Source organism: Canis lupus, chromosome 14 (genome assembly GCF_003254725.2).
Source record: "Canis lupus dingo isolate Sandy chromosome 14, ASM325472v2, whole genome shotgun sequence".
Classification (NCBI taxonomy): domain Eukaryota; kingdom Metazoa; phylum Chordata; class Mammalia; order Carnivora; family Canidae; genus Canis; species Canis lupus.
The window spans coordinates 11,136,741-11,157,445 of NC_064256.1; the positions used below are offsets into that span (position 1 = coordinate 11,136,741).

The following is a 20,705-nucleotide window of genomic DNA, read 5'->3' on the forward strand; positions in this document are numbered from 1 at the left end:
GTTTTAGGTATCCTGCTCAAAGCCACAGAATATTTAGGGATCCCTGGGTGGCGCAGCGGTTTAGCGCCTGCCTTTGGCCCAGGGCGTGATCCTGGAGACCCGGGATCGAGTCCCACGTCGGGCTCCCGGTGCATGGAGCCTGCTTCTCCCTCTGCCTATGTCTCTGCCTCTCTCTCTCTCTCTCTGTGACTATCATAAATAAATGAAAAAAAAAATTAAAAAAAAAAAAAAGAATATTTAGTGATCAAGTCAGGCTTAATATGGTGTCTAGATGTCCCCAAACATGCTTGGTTACTTCTTGATACCTTTATTATTTATTATTATTATCTAATCAATGTTTGTCTTCTCTACTGGAGACACAATGAAGTCAGCTATTATCTAAGATCATAATAAATCCAGTACATAGCAGAATTTTGTATATGTATATATATATTGTATATACAATTGTATATGTATTATATATATGTGTATATATATATATATATATATATATATATATATATACACACACACACAATGTATTTAAAATGTGTAAATCCCCATCTTCTGCTAATCTCAGGCCTCTTGCCATTTGTGCATTTGCTTAATAAAACTAGATAAGCAGGAGCAAGGTTCACAAACAAATATAAACCAACCTGAAAGAATGAAAGCCCACAATTTGATGTTTTTCCTGGGAATTCTAGCAGAGCTGGTGCTTTTCTCCATTTATAATACATTGATATCTGTTATTTGAAGATGACCCTATCTTTATGGAAGCATGTATTGTATTACCCATTGCTACATTTTTCTTCTTGGCTTTACAAACTTGTGACACAAACTCACTCAGTTTCCTTGGAAGAGCCAAGTCCATATGATCACTACATTCTCTCCTGCATCTCTCAAAGTGTATATATAAGATGAGAACAGCTTTCCTCTGTCCTCCATACTACTCACAGCCCAGCTAATGTTTCTGATGACTAGGTTTTACCCAGATAACCTTTTGAGACCTTCACTCACTTTGTCTGTCAAATGGCCTCTTTTGCCAATCAAATAGCAATCTTCCTGGTGGAAGCATTGATATTGAGACAAGCTAACTAACTTTGCCAACATTAGACACCTACCAAGCTACAATCAAATTTTTGTTTATCTTATATTTCATAGGCTTAGCACTGGCTTATTATTCATGCAATGAAGGTGATAATAGTACTTGATTCTGAGCATAGCCACAAGGATTATATTCAGACAGGTCAAGCTCTGAGTACAATGTCTTGCAAAGTATAAGCTAAATAAAATAGATTTCAGCTATAGATAACTCTATAGTTCATGTGCAATGATTGACCTTGATATAGGACAGCAATCTTGAGGTGAAAAAGGGGACATTTCATACTAGTCGGGGATTGTTAACTCCATTTTGTAGTCAAAGAATTCCTCCAGAAACACAGTATCAGTTCTTATTCACCAATTATTTGATTATTTTTATCCTCCCCACCCCCCACCCCCTCTGATTTCAGCTGGAACTAATGTTGGTGTCATGTCTACACTTAGAATAACTTCAGGTAACTGAAGCCTCCACAATAAATTCACTTAAAAACAAAAGAGGTGTCACTATTCTCTTGTGCTCTTCTGACCAAAAGTAAATTGTATTTGGAGTTGCTGACATAATAGATAGACCAGAAATGTGGTTTTATCAGTGGCTTTTTCATCGAAGTAGCCTGAGAAGGGTGAAGAACTATTCTTTAGGAACTGACAAGAGTCTGGTTAGGAAACCGGACAAAAGGGAAGCATGATGCCAAAGATGTTTTTTGTATAATACTCAGATTTAGGAGATAGAAGAAGAAAGAATTTTACTATTTAAGAAAATTTTTTTAAGATTTTATTTATTTATTCATGAAAGACACACAGAGAGGCAGAGACACAGGCAGAGGGAGAAGCAGGCTCCCCGAAAAGGAGCCCAATGCGGGACTCAATCCCAGGACTCCGGGATTACACCCTGAGTCAAAAGCAGACGCTCAACCACTGAGCCACCCAGGTGTCCCAAGAAAGAAATTTAAAGAAAATTTGGATTTTTTCCCAAAAACTAGGAGTAACATCATTAGTTCTGAATCCATCATAGGGCTAGTTTTGACAAGTGAGTCAGAATGGAGATAGAGGAGACAAGTAATGAGAAAGAAAGGGAGAGGAAAGGGAACATATGAGAAAGGAAGGGAAGGCAGAGAAATTAATAAAGATAAAGGAGAGAGAATTACACCAGCAGAAGTACACCAAGACCACCAACCAATTGCCTTAGTTTACCAGCCTTCACTTAAGGACACAACCTTTTACAATTATCTCAAGGAGAATATTGTCTTCTCTTATCACAAACATGATAGAAGAAAAATCAAGGGAGAATGTGAGTGGTGGCAATGGCAGAATTTGGAAAAGAGCCATAAATGATGGGATAAATTGTTCTGTGTCATGAAACCAGAAGAGTCGGTAGCAAAAGTGGTGATGATTTTTCCCCTTTGCCACATGATTGTCCTCTCTGGCTACAAAAAAAATAAATAATAAAAAATAACAGTAGAGGTAGTTTTGCTATTATTCAGAAAAGGCTTCGGTCTTTAAGAGAATATTGTATTTATGTATGACCTCAAAAGAGTCAAAACAATCTAATCTTCATTCCCTCATTTCATCTTCACTAAATAACTGTGAAATAATTGAAGAGGTCTCATCACTTGTCCTTTGTTAAAAATTTAAAAATAGTGAGACAAAAGATTAAGTGCTAATTGACCCGTGAACTATTTAAGAGTATGTTGTTTAATTTCCAGATAAATGGGTGGTTTTTCCTAGCTATCTTACTTATATTAATTCATAATTTGATTGTTATGATCAAAGAATACATTTCATATGATTTTGATAATTTTAAATTTATTGAAATGTGTTATGATCTAACTTGATAAATCATATGAACCTGAAGAGAATGTGTATTCTTAGTGTCTGGGTCTAGTGTTCTGAAATAATTACATTTAAGCAATGTACTAATTTATATGTAGGTGTTCTATCAATTGCCAATGGACAATTATTACAATATCTTACTATAACTTTGGAGTTACAAGGTTCTTCCTTTAGTTCTATAAATTTTTGATTCATTTATCTTAAAATTCTGTAAGTAGACACATATACACTTAAAATTGTTATGTCTTACTGATAACGTTGTTTCTTTTTCCATTATGAAACATCCCTCTTTTTCTATAATAATACCATTTGTCATGAAAACCACATATTAAAATAGCCACCCCACAGTCTTTGTATGCCTCCTGTTTGCATGGTATATCTTTTTCCATTTATTTGTTTTCACCTACCCACTTATCTCTTCATATTTAAAGTAATCTTTATCTATGTCTTTATATTTAAAATGTATCTTTCTAGATAGCATATACAGTCTTGCTATTTTACCTACGTATCAATCTCTGCCTTTTAACTAGAGTGTTTAGACCTTTGCTCTTCAGTTTTGTCAAAATTTAAAACTTACTATTCTTTGAAAGACATCAAAGAAATCAAAAGGCAAGCCACAGACTGAGAGAAAGTATTTGCTATATAAAGTTGAATCTTGAATATGATTTTGAACTGTGTGGTCAACTTACATGTAGATTTTTTCCTAATAAATACAGTACAGAACTATAAATTTACTTTCCTTAGGGTTTTCTTAATAACATTTTCTTTTCTCTAGCTTACCTTACTGTAATAATACACTATATAATATATATGACATACAAAATATCTCTTAATTAATAGTTAGCCATAATGCTTTCAGTCAACAGTAGGTTATTAGTAGTTACATTTTGGGGGGAGTCAAAGTTATACATGGAATTTGACTGCTTGGGGGTTAGCACCCTAACTCGTACATTGTTCAAGGATCAAGTATATTTACATTTCACTAATGTTTTGAGAATATGTAAAGGACTCTTACAACCCAGTAATAAGACAAATGATCCAATCAGTAAGGAGGCAAACAGTTTTTAACAGACAAGATTTTAACAGAGAACATATATAAATGACAAGGCACTACACATAAAGTTTCTCATTAGTCACTAGGTAAATGCAAAGTAAAACCATAGTGAGATACCACTCTATACCCACTAGAATGTCTAAAATTAGAAAGATTGACAATACCCAGTGTTGGTAAAGATGTGAACAATTGGAACTCTCGTATTGCTGATGAGAAGATAAAATATAACAACCACCTTGCAAAATCGTTTTGCAGTTATTCATATAGTTAAATATGTATTTGCCTACCATATGACCCAGCTATTCCATTCTTAGGTTTTTATGTAAGAAAAAAAGAAATCTGTACCAACACAAATACTTGTACATGAATATTCATAGAACCATTATTTATAATAGCTGAAAACTGAAAATAGCTCAAATTTCCATAGACATAGGCCTGGGAAAAACAAATTGTGACATATCTGTAAAATGGAATATTTTACATCATAAAAAGGAATGTAATAGTGATCTATATATATGTATGACAATATGAATGAGTCTCAAAAATCTTATGCTGAGGAGAAACCTGACTGAAAAGAATATGAACACTAAAATGTCCTTCTTATGACATTCTAGAAAAGCTAGAGCTAATCATTATGACAAAAGACACATCAGTGGTTCCTAGGGCTAAAGGTGAGTGTGCGGGCTTGGTTAGCAAAAAAGATTGACTATAGGAGGGCAAGATAGAAGTTTTTGAGTAATAAATAGTCTCTATCTTCATTGTGGCAGGAGTTACACAAATATGTACATTATTCTAAATGCATTTAACCGTACATTTGAAATGGGTACATTTTATTTTATGTAAATTACATCACTGTAAAGTTGATTAAAAAAAAAAAAAAAAGCTGCCACTGGAGAAAGAGGGAAAAAAATTTGACCCATCCAACCAATCTACTCTCTATTTGAACCTGAGATTTATTTTTAAAATATAAGAATTGTTTTATGTTTAAAATTTGTCAGTGACTCCTCATAGCCCTTGGGATAAAGTGCAAACATTTTAACATAGAATACAGGGCAATTAATATCTGGCCCTCCTCTTTAGTGCTCAAGTGTCATTTTTGGAAGATCTGCTGATCTCACATGCTGTTTTACATTCAAGCTGTTGTGGATGCTGCTCCATCCACTCAGAGGTCATTCCCCTCTTAGGCCAATGCTGAATATTATTTTCTTCCCTCTTTGAGCACTGAACTAGAGTACGTGACCCACAGTAGGTTCTCAATGATGTTGAAGAAATGAAAACCTAAATAGTGGTTTTGTTTTTTTCTCAGAAAATTCACTGGAAACATTATAATTCCCTGGTATGAATTTTAGCCTTTCAACCTTTTAGCTCAACCAGAAATATAGTATTCTGAAAAATAAAACCATTAATACCATAATCTCTCTTTTAATCCAAGGTTTAGGAACATTTTCCAAGCATAATCCTATTAGTGGGAACAAGAGTCAGAGTCTTGACTCTTATGAATATCTCTAACTTAGATAGTGAGTAATACCCCTAGAAACAGACTTGGAATGTTCTTCCATCTGGAGTGGAGGGGAGAAGAGTAAAGTAGTTTGCATCAGAATCTGAGTAATCTTCACATCACTATAAGGTTTGCAGAGAACTTTCATGGAGTTACCTTAATCAATAGTTACAAACAGCATTGCGATACAGCTAGCCAAGAATTAACCCATTTGCATAAAAGTATTCAAAGACCCAAAGGGTTAAATGATTTTTTTTGTGCACATGCCAGAAGACCTAAAACTAGAATTCTGGTCTCCTGACTTCCTAATTCTATGTGATTGGCTAACAATCACAGAGAAGAAATTGTATTAGTAATTTAGGAGGGAACTGATGTAGTTCATGTACCTTTGAACCATCATCATGTAGTTTCTTGGGGAGAGATGGCCCAACCCCATGACAGAGAAACTGACAAAATATGGTGATGAGAGTGATGTTTTCCTCACTACTTACTGGCTGAGTTGCCTTGGACAAGTCGCCCACATTCCTTAAATATCAACTTCCTCCTAAGTAAATTGGGAAAATAATAGTAGAGATGCCATACAGTCATTGTGGGAATTCACATAGTAGACATAAATCAACTACTAAACCACATATTGCATAGTAAATGCTCAATTAAAGTTAGTTGTTTTAATTATAATTTCTGGTGAGGGAGCCCTTACACTGACCTCTGCAGAATGATGGCCAGGAAATGAAGCTGTAGCAGAAAAGATCGTTTTCTTTATTTGAGCGCATTGAGGGCTCGGACATTGAAGCTGTGGGTACTAGCTGTGATCAATAGATCCACAGGTGATAAAATCTCAGATCAGGACCTGCAATGGAAGAAAACTCCTGGCAGGACAATTCATTGTGAATGCAAAAATAGAGCTCAAAAAGTTCTTCTGAAAGAATTAAGTAGAGCTTTTGCAATTGGCTTTTGTGATATCTTTGCACATGGCCTCTGTTCTCACTACCTAAATGCCACCAAAGATTGTTGACATTTCCTTGTTGTTTTCTTTGTTCCACAACTAGTGTAGAAAAAATAATACAGAGAACAGTCCCTTTATCTCTCTACCTGTATATAAAATTAATATTTGGAAATATGATCTTCCTCTCACATTTATGTATTTCAAAAAGAAAGATTCACCAGTGACTTCTTAGTCACTAAACCCAATGACCTTCCTTGTATCTCCTGTCTCTCTGAAACATCATACATTAACCCTGCCCTCTTGATGCCTATTTTTCCTTGGATTTAACACCTCTTAATAAACTTGCCTGCTTCCCAAAGCCTGAAATTCAGTATGAATTAAAATTAAATATCCAGCTTCTGCTCCAAAAACTTTTGTCCCTGTCCTGTGTCCTTTGCTTCTGCACTTAATAGCATCACCTTATCTTTTTTTTTTTCTTTCCTGTAGCCTCCATCCTGTCACCAAGCTCTCCACATCACCCCACCCACCTCTTTCCTCCATTTCAGGCTCATTACCTCATTACCTGTTGCCAAATCCCCTGACCTTTGTAAGAAGATTCTCTTTCTACTATTTGCAAGATCTCCTCATTGCAGTCCAGCCTGAACCCTGCAGCCAGATTCACCCTGTAAAACACAATTCTGATCACTTAATCTGTATATAAAACCTGCAGTGACCAAGAAAAGCCCTAGCTCTTTGGCAATGGGTGTACCAGGCCCTTACCTTCTGGTCTCAGCTGACATGGCCTCCCTGCTTTCCATCAGTTCCCTTCACATACTTTACTCACCAAAGGGCCAGACTCCTAGATGTTCCCTACATGCTTTCCACATGGTCCCTCTCCAGCCTTTCGTCTCGCTATACTTTTTTCATTTAAATATTAATTCACCTCATAGCCAAAAGTTGAAATACTGCCTACCTGTCATAGTTCAGACTACATGACATCTCTATAAAGGGTTCCACGATGCTCTCACTTAGAAAGTACGATCTTCCGGGGCGCCTGGGTGGCTCAGTGGTTGAACATCTGCCTTTGACTCAGGGTGTGATCCTGGGATCCAGGATGGAGTCCCACACGGGGGCTCCCCACAGGGTGCCTACTTCTCCCTCTGCCTGTGTGTCTGCTTCTCTCTCTCTTTCTCTCTTTTTCCCCCCTCCATGAATAGATAAATAAATCTTTAAAAAAATAATGAAGTACAATCTTCCTTCTTTGTCTTCCCATGATGTGTTCTTGTTAACTATCTCTATAGCACTTGCACCTTTCTACATTGCATCACAACTAATTAAGTATATAACTTATCTGCCTGGACACACTGAAGAAAGGGAAGTCTGTTTACATGTGAATCCTCTATCATGTATTGTAACTTGCTCATAGTTGGGATTCATTAAAAACTCACTGAATGAATGAATGATCCCTGACTTGAGTCAATGTGGAGTTTTTAACTGGACAATGTCTTTGATCTTCATAATCAGAATGTCTTAATTTCAATAGACTATAATCAAGAAAAAAAAGTATTTATCTCGTTGATGACCTCATCTGCTCTCTTATAGCAGGTCCAATAAAGAAATGCACAAAAGATAAGAATAAAGACTATTAATACCAAGAGTTATTGCAAAAGAGTTGTATGTCACTGGTAATGTCAGTGAGAAATTGTGCAAAGGATGGATTGGTGAGAATCAGTCTTCCCAGGGTTATCCCCGAAGCAGGTTTATGTCTAGTCTTATGGAGGTTGTATAAAGACTGTACCTGTGGTACAAGAAATAAGTTCCTTTGTTAAAGTGGTCATTTTTCATACAGCATAACATTACACATATTAGGAGGGCATTAGACTAAAACTTCATTTGGAAGGATTTTTATGCCCAATATGTTTTTAAGGGTGAAGTCCCTGTCCTATTAATATGTTCTACCCTATTTTGTAGTGAGGTTTTAAGTTAATAGATGAGCCTCCTAGAATATAACCTAGATTATATGAGCTATAATTGATAACCTTGTTTAATACTGGAAATATAAAAATCTGAAATCTAGTTTTTCCAAATTTCCAAAGAAGAAAGCTAAGAATACAGGATAACAAAATATTATTCTAAAAACTGACAATTCCCCTACCATTCTGTTCTTTCTTACAACAATAGATTGATAAAATCACACATGGTCTGAACTCCTCTCCTCTCTTCATATCAGGCTTTCTATATTGATAAAGTAGCTACAGAATCAGCAGGAGTTCTGTCCATCAAGGATATATCTGAGATAGAAAAGGGAGAATTGTCCCAATACGTATCACACCGAATGAAAAATGTTCTTCTTAGGAAACTTTTGCAGAAACTCAATAGAAGAAATCATCAAAAGATAACTTTAAAAGGAAATGACTTCTCTTTTGTCACTTTAGTTTCTTTCCCTGTATGAACAACCCTAGGATTACATGCTTTGATTTTTTCAAAACGAACTTCTTAATAAAGAGCCCCTTTGGCTATCCTGGCTGACATTTTATAAATTCTCAAGAACTGGCATTTTATTCCAACAAAGATATAGTAAACATTTAAATTTCTTTAAGGTCACAGGATAGAATTTAGGCATTTGAATTACAATTACACTGTTAAAATCTTACATATCATGAAAATTTTAAAAAACAAAAGCAATTTTATAAAGTAACCGAGTGTCTAAAAATTCTAAGTTAATTTATTTTCACTTCTAGCAGCTTTGGAGATTTTATTTTAATCAAGATGATGTTTATGAATGTTAGGAAAAGAGATGCAATGACAACAACACTGATATAATCATGTTCATTTATCTCTCCCAATAGCCCATCTGGCCAGAAAGAAAATAATAGCAGAATCTGTAAGGTGGGGTATAGGGCTGCTTCATGTTAAGCTTAGCACTGGTTGAATCTATTATAGGTCATAAGCCAAATAAATACAAAAGCTGATTGAAGCTTCTTTTATCTCAAACCGGTTAGGATGAATTTTGTTAATATGCCAGTTTTTGAATGAATATTCCATAAAGTTTAAAAGGCCCACATACTCACTTGTAACCAAGGAAATGTAAGGCAAAATGTAATGCTTTATTCCCAGTGAATTAAAAAAAAAAAAAAGGAAAAGAAAAAGAATGAAGACATCTGATTTTGGCAAGAGTGCAGAAGAATGATATTCTCGGCACCTCTGGTGGTAGACTCAATTGATACAACCAATTCTGAATCTTAAAAATGCATAAACATTTAAAATGCGTTCCCTATAAGCAAGAAATTCCATATCTGTAATTTTATCCTATTCAAATACATGCTAAAATAATAGGATTAATAATAACTAGTACTGTTGAAACAATAAAATAAATAGCACTACTGAGTGCTCAGTATGTGCCAGCATTGTTCTAAGTGCTTTACAAACATTAATTCACTTTATTATCACTGTAACTCTAGGAGGTTCTATTAATATCAAGAAATATCTATTAATATCAAGGCCTTGAGCAGTTAACTAAGTTGCTCCCAGGCACGCAGCAGTGGAGCCAGATTCCAACATGATCCAGCATTCTTACCCATTACATCTCATTGCTTCTCTCAGCAGCACTACATATATTACACATGGGCACTGAAGGCCACTTATTGCAGCACTATTTGTAATAGAAGAAAATTGGAACCAAACTAGCCATCATAACCAAGAAATTATTAAATGAATTATAAGTACTTCCAACACTTAAACTAAGCTTGTGCCAAACTTCCATCTGTAGCAAACCTATAGAAATAATTGAAATACTCAAAACACATAATAAAAAAAATTCCTATTTTACTTTATGTGCCAAGGGTCAGGTTAATCTTAATTTGTCAGTACTTGGGACATTATCACTGGTCTTCATAGAGAACAGTTCTTGTTTTGTTCATTTGTTTTCTTTTTTCTCATTCCTTTTCTCTGTTTCCTGTCCCCTCTCTCTAAGGTGTTTCCTGCAGAGAATATAGTATAATCTTACAGAAGATAAATTATTGTTTATATGCTTATCTTCATATACATATAAGAACTATTATATGTATCTTGTTGTGATTTCTACTTTATTCATCTTGCTATATATATATTAAAGACTTTATTATTTATTCATGAGAGACACAGAGAAAGAGGCAGAGACATAGGCAGAGGAGAAGCAGGCTCCCTGCAGGGAGCCCAATGCAGGACTCGATCCCCAGACCCCAGGATCATGCCCTGAGCCAAAGGCAAACACTCAACCACTGAGCCATCCAGCTGTCCCTTGGAATGTATTTTTATGCTCTATCCAAGTTACTGTGCATGTAATTAGTCTATTGCTTCTTCTGACATATGTACTATAGAGTGAGCAGCAACACATCTTACCATTGACTTCTCATGCAGTAGATGCCTGCATTGATTGCAATTTCCTGCCAATAACAGCAAAAACAAACAAAGAACCCCACTGTGTTGAGCTTTTTTGCATGCCTTCTGGTAGATCCACTGAGCATTGCTTTGGAATATATATACAGTAGCAGAATTGCTAGGTCTCCAGAAGTAAACAAAATGTATTGTAGCTAAGTACTTCCACACTGTTCTGTAGAATGGCTACACCAATATTCACCATCAGCAGAAGCACCTGAATATGCCTATGGCCTCATATTTCTACCCACATCTGGCATTATCCACTGTCCTCACTTTTGTCAGTCTGATAGAAGTGACATGACACTTCATTATTTTAGTTTTCTTCTGAAAATGAAATTAAACATATCCAAACTTAAAAAGTGTAAACAGGAGATATGGTGGTACAAAAACCAGAAAGGGAACCCAAAGTAAAGGTTGGCATTCTGTTGGTGCATCATAAATTGGATGCACATATAGGTCCAAGTGATACAGAAGTATCATCAAAGTCCTTCTTTCCAATCTTGATTGTCAATTTCTTCTATTATTACTAATTCCTTCCATAAAAGGTTCATGTTCAAATTGGCAAAAAAGAAATCAAACTCTCCTTTTCAGATGACATGAGACTGTACATAGAAAACCCAGACTCCACCCAAAGATTGCTAGAACCCATACTGTAATTCGGCAGTGTGGCAGGATACAAAATCAATGCCCAGAAGTCAGTGGCGTTTCTATACACTAACAATGAGACTGAAGAAAGATAAATTAAAGAGTCAATCCTATTTACAATTGCACCCAAAAACATAAGATACCTAGGAATAAACCTAATCAAAGACATAAAGATTCTATACCCTAAAAACTACAGAACACTTCTGAAAGAAATTGAGGAAGACACGAAGAGATGGAAAAATATCCCATGCTCATGGATTGGAAGAATTAATATTAGGGAAATGTCAATGCTACCCAGGGCAATTTTAACATTTAATGCAATCCCTATCAAAATACCATGGACTTTCTTCAGAGAGTTGGAACAAATCATCTTAAGATTTGTGTGGAATCAGAAAAGACCCCAAATAGCCAGGGGAATGTTGAAAAAGAAAACCAGAGCTGGGGGCATCAGAATGCCGGATTTCAAGTTGTACTACAAAGCGGTGGTCATCAAGACTGTGGTACTGGCACGAAAACAGACACATAGATCAATGGAACAGAATAGAGAACCCAGAAATGGACCCTCAAATCTATAGTTGACTAATAATTGACAAAGCAGGAAAGACTATCCACTGAAAAAGGACAGTATCTTCAATCAATGGTGCTGGGAAAATTGGACAGCCACGTGCAGAAAAATGAAACTAGACCATTTTCTTACACCATACACAAAGATAGACTCAAAATGGATGAAAGATCTAAATGTGAGACAAGATTCCATCAAAATCCTAGAGGAGAACACAGGCAACACTCTTTTTGAACTTGGCCACAGCAACTTCTTGCAAGATACATCCATGAAGGCAAGAGAAACAAAAGCAAAAATGAATTATTGGGACTTAATCAACATAAAAAGCTTCTGCACAGCAAAAGAAACAGTCAACAAAACTAAAAGACAATCTACAGAATGGGAGAAGATATTCTCCCATATGCAAATGACATATCAGATAAAGGGTTGTATCCAAGATCTATAAAGAACTTATTAAACTCAACAGAAAGAAACAAACAATCCAATCATGAAATGGGCAAAAGACATGAACAGAAATCTCACAGAGGAAGACATAGACATGGCCAACAAGCACATGAGAAAATGCTCCGCCTCACTTTTCATCAGGGAAATACAAATCAAAACCACAATGAGATACCACCTCACACCAGTGAGAATGGTGAAAATTAACAAGGCAGGAAACCACAAATGTTGGAGAGGATGCGGAGACAGGGAAACCCTCTTGCACTGTTGGTGGGAATGTGAACTGGTGCAGCCACTCTGGAAAACTGTGTGGAGGTTCCTCAAAGAGTTAAAAATAGACCTGCCCTAGGACCCAGCAATTGCACTGCTGGGGATTTACCCCAAAGATACAGATGCAGTGAAACAGCAGGACATCTGCACCCCAATGTTTAGAGCAGCAATGTCCACAATAGTCAAACTGTGGAAGGAGCCTTGGTGTCCATCGAAAGATGAATGGATAAAGAAGCTGTGGTCTATGTATACAATGGAATATTACTCAGCTATTAGAAACAATGATACCCATCATTTGCTTCAATGTGAATGGAACCGGAGGGTATTATGCTGAGTGAAATAAGTCAATCGGAGAAGGACAAACATTATGTGGTCTCATTCATTTGGGAAATATAAAAAATAGTGAAAGTAAATAAAGGGAAAAGGAGAGAAAATGAGTGGGGAATATCAGAAAGGGAGACAGAACATGAGAGACTCCTAACTCTGGGAAACGAACAAGGGGTGGTGGAAAGGGAGGTAGGCAGGGGGTGGGGGTGACTGGGTGACGGGCACTGAGGGGGGCACTTGATAGGATGAGCACTGGATGTTATGCTATATGTTGGCAAATCGAATTCCAATAAAAATATACAAAAGAGGAAAAAAAGGTTCATGTAAGAATTCTATGTATTCAATGTAAAATGTAAAATGCCTAGCACTTATAGAGCTCTAGGCACTCAATAAATAGCGATTTGTTTAGGTTTTTATTATTACCTAGAATGACAATACTTTCTATGACTAAAAACAACAACATCAACAGACGGAGAACTGAACTTAAAAGAACAAAAGAAATCAGAAGTCTTATGTTCTTCATAAGAATCTCTGGCTCCCTCCAAGAACTATAGTTTTTGTTTTTGTTTCCATTTATCATAAATTCAACTTCAAGAATTAGATACAGGAAATGATTAAATGTCCCCAATTTAGAAGATTGGGTGACTAGGTGATTAGACGTTCTCTATTTATTAGGGCTCAGTGTGATTTTAAATTGTATAGCCTGTGAAATTTGCAGAACTGAAGCTCGTGTGATTGTGTTTGAACTTGGCTGATTAGATGGGTGGTCAGGGATGCTCTCTTTTTTGCTCTCAGCAGAGCAGAAAGACAGGCTCCCAGGTTCCCTGTGACCATGGAAGCTTGAATCTCTTGCCAAGAAGAGCAGTTTCAACACAAATGAGATATCCAGCTGCTGCCTGAAAACCCCTTGTGCAGATTCTCAGCAGGAGGTGTACCTGACACAGAGGAACCAGATTCTGGAAACAGACATTTGGGGAGCCTTATTATAGCAGACAGAATCTATTACTGGGTCAACAAATCTAAAAGCTTCTTATCCTGGACACTTGATCACTTGACCTTCCTGGGGTGACTGAAACTGCCCTTTAAAGGTCACCGATTTCTAATAAATCCTCCACTGATTTCCTTTCCGTCCTTACTCTCCACCCCGGTATTCGTGTCTTCAGAGGCCCACTCTTTCAAATCATTTTTCCAATGACCCCATCCTCATTCATATTTTACAGTTTTACAGCAGACTGTGCTCAGGATTATTCCTAAGCAGCCTCTGGTTTTAGCTGGTTAATGGGCTCTGAAGTGTATCTGTGACTAAAAATAACTCTCTCCTCTGATGCTGGCTGCAGAGAAATGTGGGTCTTTCTTCATCATGATGAGTCGTAGAGAGACATTTATTTTTATTATCTCAAAATTGGTCTGTCCTTTTCCACTCTCTCATGTCAGTTCTTTAACCACCAACACTGCAAGATGTAGAGGTAGACGCTTCTCAGGATGACAGACCTAATGACTGCTCTGTTAAAACAATGGGCTAGGATGCTTGGCAATGAAAAAATGCTTTTACTCAGTTTCCTTATCTGGATTTCATGGGTTGTTCTCAAAAGACATGTATAAATATGATAAAAAAGAAAAAATATCATTTTTAAAATATTTAAAAGGTAAACTGCTCATTTCATTTATAGTTTGGTTTATCATAAGGTAAAGAACAGTCTCATATTTTTAAACTTCTCTATTGTTTTCAGCTCCTAATTGGTTATGTTTCAAAACAACAAAAGATGGAATTTATTTCTTCAGATATTATTCCCCAATAATATTCTGACATCTGGTGGTTTTGATATGTTGATAAGCACCAACCACGTATTAATATTTTAGCATTGTCCACAATACAACCAAAACCTGATGGATGCAAAAATTTCATCATGAAAAAAATAAAATCAACTGTGAGCAATCATTTTTAAAAAAAACCACAACTCCTTAATTAGTGGTATTTTTCACTGTCTAGTAATTATTTTGATACTGTAGCTATAGATCTATTCAAATGCTTTGGGGGAAGAAATGGCATATGGTAACCTAAATACTGAAAAATGAATTCTAATTATTTTAATCTTTGAAAGTACAAATTAATAGGGTAGTTTTCACCAGAAGAATGTGAGAAAGTCTTCTCTATACAATAAAAATTATTTATAGTGTTTTTCTCATCAAAGGACATTTCTATATCTTGCTGTGACAATTATCTGAGGCTATATTTAAGTACCTGACAATTAAAATAAAAACTATTACTATGGTAATTTATACTTTTCTCTCTTTCTTTTTCTTTACCTCTCATTTATTTCCAAATAACCCTATCATTTTGAAAGGAAAAAAAATGAAGAAATTTATCATGTGTCAAAGTCCCCAGAGGAGGGGAGGCTTCAAGGGAAGCCAGAGAATTCATAGCGAAAATGCTGTAAATTATAAGAGAAGGTGCACCTAATATAGAGTATGGTGAAGTTCACAAGTGCTCCAACAGAAAACTTGGTTCTCCTTGAGTACATATCTCCTTGTCTTGAAAGAATTAAGATCTTAGCAAATTTCACCAGCTGCAGGATAGAACCTAGTCATCCACTTTAAATTGGGAGCCTTTAAATTTACTCAATCTGTAAAGCATTCACCACGGTGCCATTTGTATAGACATGCTTTTAAAAAAATACATTTTGATGGTGACAGTTACATTATTTTTGGCTTAGCATAACAGCTGCAGACTATAATTAAAACAACTAAAAATTGTAGGTGACATTCATCTTCGATATAATATTGTATAGTAGTCACACAAACTGTTGTTCAGAATCCAGACCCTACACCCAGGACTCTTCACGTATTAGTGATATTTGGGTTAATACTATTTCCAGGAATTATTCCTAGTACCACATGGGGGCTGCAATACCCAGTGCAGAGACTCTCTCCTGGATACTTCTTGCTTTACTTTATGTCCCAGATGATTAATTCCACACTATTCCAGGAGCTGCTGCTGCTGTAATCTTCCCAGATCTATTTTTGATCATCATTTCATTGACTTTTTAACTAGAATGTTCTGGATCCCCGTGATATTTACATGCCACACCATCTTTTTCTTAATCATACCAATTTCTCATAAGAATTTTAAAATATATATATATGCCATTGATTGATACATCGGACTCATTGGAAATAGATAGAAAATAGAATCTATTCACTCAAAAACGAAAGTGCGATCTTTAATGAGACAGTGTGAATTGTTGGAATTAGAATTCTGTGAACTAGGAATTTCAAAATTATAAACATTATAACCAGACGGTGGATAGGTTGGGGAAAGAAGAAAGAGAAAATAGGGATGAGAAACGGAGGGGAAAGCACTAGAAGTGGCTCTGGGGAATGGTTAAAAGAGCAAAATGAAGGCTATCTGGAAGCAGAGTGAAAGGTTCTGGTCTTGGGTAACCTCTCCTCCAATCTCACCTGGTCAGATTTCCAGGGGCATCAATTCACTTCTCCCAGGTACTCAGCATCCTCCCGTCTAATGCAAAAAGAGTCTGTTAAAAAAAAAAATTATCTTCCAATTCTAACATTTTTGTGTAAAAGGTAAATGGTCAGACATCAAAACAGGTCATATCTTTTAAGAATTGCCTGTTTAATGAAGTAGTAAGTAACATCACAAAAACCCATTTCTGCCTTCTATACAATCATGTCATTTAAGACATTATTATATCAAAGGCAAATCCATCTAACACACTAGTGACATTTTCTGTCCTCTTTTTTATTGATATCCTATGGCTACTGAATTAGGACTGTTTTTTTCTTTTAATCTACTTTTCTTTGAACTGAGATGCTAGACTTGCTCTTTCTGATGTTCACTGGAATAAGAAACTGCAGGGAAGTTCATGTTGAGTAACAGAAAGAATGTGGATTTTTTTTTTCTAAAAGACCAAGACCTCAAATTGTATTAATCACTCTTTCTAGAACTAGGCTTATGCTTAAGACATGACACCTTAATTACAATTTCTAACCATTACTGTCACAAGTCATTGAGTTTACAAAAGCCTTTTCTTGCAAGTAATTATCATTTTTGTGAAACTTTTCTTCACCACTCAAATGAGTATTGTCAATGAAAACACAGATTTCTTTCTTCCTACCTTGCTCTTCCAAGTTTCTACTAAATCCTTCACTTTATCTGTTTGCTGTGGATCTTCAACAGGCTTGCCATTATGGAGTGGTACAACATTTGAAGAAAAAAAAAAGAATATATAAATGATCTTTCCCATTCAGCTCCCAGGAATATCCTGATTTCCAGCTGTGAGGCAGTCTTCCGAGATGGCAAAGTAGGAAGGAAAGTAAGTAAAAAAGGAAGCAAGTAAAATTTTCAGAGATGCTTCCAGACCTTTATAGAAGCCCTTCTTTTGGATGGTGTGGCTCGTGTTAAGTATTCTCAGGGTGGATTCCCTGGGCTTCTTGTAACAGGGCATCTCTAGGGCATTCCTGATGTCCCCTGCCATCCAGCACTTTTAAATAATAGTAGTGTAAGCAGAGCCTCCTCTCCTAGCCAGATCTGCTTCCTGCAAGCCTCCAGTATCTGGGAGCTCTGCCTGGGTTCAGTTTTCAACTCTGAATCCTCTGTGTGCTTCTCTTGGTTTGCAGTCTCTCCTGTAGTATCTCTGCTCTTCAGCCCACATCCTGAATTACTTCTGCTGTTTGACTGCCTCAGTTCCTGGTTTAAAAATAAAAATTTGAGAAGTGAGTGAATAAGAGAAAGTACATAATTATAGAACATTAGAACCAAATGGGGTCCTAGTGAGCTCAAGTTCAAATAATTCCATTTTAGAAAAGAGAAAATAGCTTCAAAGACCTTGAATGATTGTCCTCATGGTAAGCTACAGCTGGTAAGTGGCAAAGATAAACCTTATAAATATATGACTTCTGATTCCAAATACAGGGCCTTTCCTGCACTGCTGCAGTGAATTAGATGGGCATTTTGTGTACCTTGACATAGTCTGTGAATGAGAAGAGGCTCCCTTATATGCAGATTCACTTGTTGTACCTACAACTCCTGGTTGCAATATGTGAAGGCAGTTTATAAACTATAGAATTCATTATAAATTCCAGATAAAGTTTTTTCATGTTACCTTCCTTCATCTGAGACTAGGCCCAGGAGGAAAGATAGTTTATTTTTCTCCAACTCTGATAACCAATGGTTTTATCCCTCCTCTTTTGAAAGATGTTTTTGAGACTCATCATAGAGTCATCATAAACCACCCCCCCAACCCCTTGGCGAGGAAAACTTAAACAGGAAATAATTTTTTATGGGCTAGGGTATACAGGTGCAGAGCTAATAGAATTTTAAAATGGCAAAATCGATGCAGCTTTGAGGATAAATACCTAATAATAATAGAGCTTCTTGCCTTTGAGCCCATCATATTTGGTCTGATCTGTCTATACCTCTGATCCTGAACATGTCATTTACAAATGAGTATTTTGAGTCTAGAGGTCAGACTAGCTAAAAAGAGAAGAACAAAAAGATTGGAAATGTCTTTTTTTCATGCCTCAAAAACATTGCTGTTCATATTAATGGTGAATTAATTGTCTCATTCTGGTATACATAGGATTCTATTCATTCCTTTATCCTGTTAAGATGCTGATATTATAAATGATTCCTCCTTTGTTCTGACAGCCTGAAAGCTACTGTCCCCATTTAAAGAGTTATGAGTCTATCTAAGCCGAATTCCAGAGTGATTATGATGCCACTGCTGCCATTGCCTGGTATAAATCATGTGGTCATAAATGAAAGCAAACCATGGCAGCCTCTGGACAGCATAGCCTTTATCTTTGGGAGCTGTTACTACTTAAGTTTGCAGGGAGGTTTAGAAGATGTAGTAGTTATGCTTTTCAAAAGCAAAGACGATGCTGCCGTGAATTGCAACTGCGTCCTTTGGCACTGTTAGCATTCATTTCCTTTGAGGACCAGCCGGAAACTCACAGGGACTAAAAGAAGTAAAGAAATCATCAGCATCTATCTTTATTTAAGGACAAATAAAGAATAATAGGAAAATTGCCTGCAGCTGCCTTTTGCTTAGGCCCGAAGGAGATGGTGATATCCAAGTACACCTGAAGTCAGAAGAGAAAATGTTCCCCAGAAATCTCTCACCCTTGTTCTCAAGCCATCCTTGCTCCGGGTTAGCTTCCTCGCCTCGCTCCTCTCCATCCTCTCCACTGTTAGTCCTTGATCTCATGGAACTTCCTCAATGCTTTGTCCTCTCCTTTCCACAATTTCTTCTATAATTTTAGAAATAAAAGATAAATGTTGTAGGAGATGATGGGAAGCATTGGAAAAGAACTCCAATTTTGAGTTTATGTTTCATGCTAGAGCCTGTCACGTCATTGTATTTAATATCCAGAACAAATTTGAGATGGTTATTGATCTCATTTTAAAATAGAGTAAACCGAGATGCAGAGAATTTAGACAACTAATCGATGGAGTTTTTTTGGTAAGTGGGAGATTTGGGGCCCAAAGGCCATACTTTTCTCCCTATGATACTGTTGCATCAGGTAATCCCTAAAGGTTCTACTGGTGGAGTAAGGGGCTGAGTGATTTTTAAAATACTGCATGGTACAGATTAAAGGATAAGCATTATAGAGAAAGGAAGCATTCACAAGGGTCAACAAGACAGAAATATGGGGAGTCCTCCGGTCAATCTCCATCTCTCCATGAAATGGCTTGTGAGGTCACAGTCTGCATTACCCAGTGTGGATTTTATTCCAGGAGAGGAACCTCTGGGTATCTCTTTTTCTACATATAAGAAAATGCCTTCGTTAATGATGGAATCCATAAGCTGTTTGGCCCCAGGCAGTCTGGGTTTTGAATGTCAGATACTCACAGGTGTGTTTGAGATTACCAACTGCCTGCTACCTTAGGGAGCTGGGAAGATTTGGTACTCATGTGTGATTTGCAGGACCCTGCTTGGGAGGACATCTTCAATTCCACTGGGTGCTACCCTCCTGTCTAGGAAAAGAGGAGTAACCTAGTAACCAGCTAGCATCTGATCCAAGCCACCCAGAGTGAGCTCCTGGTGTTGTCTTCAGATGATCCTGGTGCAGACATGCTATCTAAAATATGGCCAAGTGGTATATATCCTCTTCTCTCCAAGGATCAGACTGCAACTCTTCAAGATACATAGCTGTTCTGTTACTTTTGAAAGCTGGTCTTTGGTCATTTATTAGCATGGTGCTAATGACAGAAAGTCATCAAAGAGTTAATGGCTATCTGTAAAATTTCTATTTTCTTCTAAATGATTAAAGTGTTTAAAAAATGTTGGCTTTTGCTCCTCTTTCCCTCCCCCCCCCCCCCCCTTAACAGCCAAGTAAGGGAAAAGAGGCTGAGAAGCATAATGCATCTTGCCCTGGGGCTTCTGCAGCCAAAAGGTAATGCCAAGATGAGCACTAGACTAGACTTCTCTAATTTTCCATACTGGTGCTTATCCTCCTGCCAGGAATGTGACTAGAGTGTTAAATTTAGAAGCACTAGCTTAGTGAAGAATTTAAACAGAAGTTCAAACATATCTATGGCAGTTCTAATTTACAGTTTGTTGTTGGCAGTGTGTGGATTTAGGGAATTAAGGGATTTGGCATGATACTCACTTTGCCTGCTTATGCCTCTTCTCAC

At 36.7% G+C, this 20,705-nt stretch overlaps 2 long non-coding RNA genes across 6 annotated transcripts in view; one reads left to right on the top strand and one right to left on the bottom strand.

The window, feature by feature from the left end:
• LOC112675026 (uncharacterized) overlaps positions 1-20,705 on the top strand; it is a 331,068-nt gene that overhangs the window by 222,067 nt on the left and 88,296 nt on the right. The window lies entirely within an intron of this gene.
• The window catches only part of LOC112675024 (uncharacterized), a 36,498-nt gene continuing 32,064 nt past the window's right edge, over positions 16,272-20,705 (bottom strand). The window contains exons 2-4 of the long non-coding RNA XR_004804527.2: positions 19,191-19,318; positions 17,185-17,756; positions 16,272-16,584 (exon numbers count right to left, since the gene is read on the bottom strand). This is a non-coding gene — a long non-coding RNA (uncharacterized LOC112675024). The remainder of the gene's footprint in view (positions 16,585-17,184; positions 17,757-19,190; positions 19,319-20,705) is intronic.